Here is a 585-nt window from a genome sequence, read left to right on the forward strand (position 1 = left end):
CCATTTTATTCCGAGACACCAAATCTAAATTAGTAATCAGTTTATCTATCTCTGGTTGTCTATTTCTCTGATGTAATGACTACACTCAGGCAATAACAATACTTCTTTATGCTATTCAAAGTGTGTATTAGGATTCAGAGGGAGCTAGATTCAATACAGTCCCAGGAATGAATAAAGAGCTAATGCATCATTCTACAGTAACTTTCTTTTGCCATTCCCAGAGCATTCACCACACAAACAATACTACTTTTCATGGAAAATTAGGTTGTTACTTGAATCTAACATATGACAACACTACTGAGATGTATTTTTAAAGCAGGTGTGTTTTTCCACATTATACTTGTAATGTGGAAATATTGGAAAATTAATAGTCAAGTTCAAGTGTTCTTTAAAAAAACCTACCCCATCTGTCAATTTGTGTGATGACATCATTAGATGTTCTGCATTTGTTTGCAGCTATTCAGACCAACCTACCTCACAGTATTCCAGTTCTCTTTACAGCATCAGCAGCCTTGAAAATTACCACATGCTGTCACAGTTATCTCAGCCAGGTCTTGTTATCATTGTTTCCAAGGAATCCATTCA

Source organism: Mesitornis unicolor, unplaced genomic scaffold (genome assembly GCF_000695765.1).
Source record: "Mesitornis unicolor isolate BGI_N332 unplaced genomic scaffold, ASM69576v1 scaffold25219, whole genome shotgun sequence".
NCBI lineage: Eukaryota > Metazoa > Chordata > Aves > Mesitornithiformes > Mesitornithidae > Mesitornis > Mesitornis unicolor.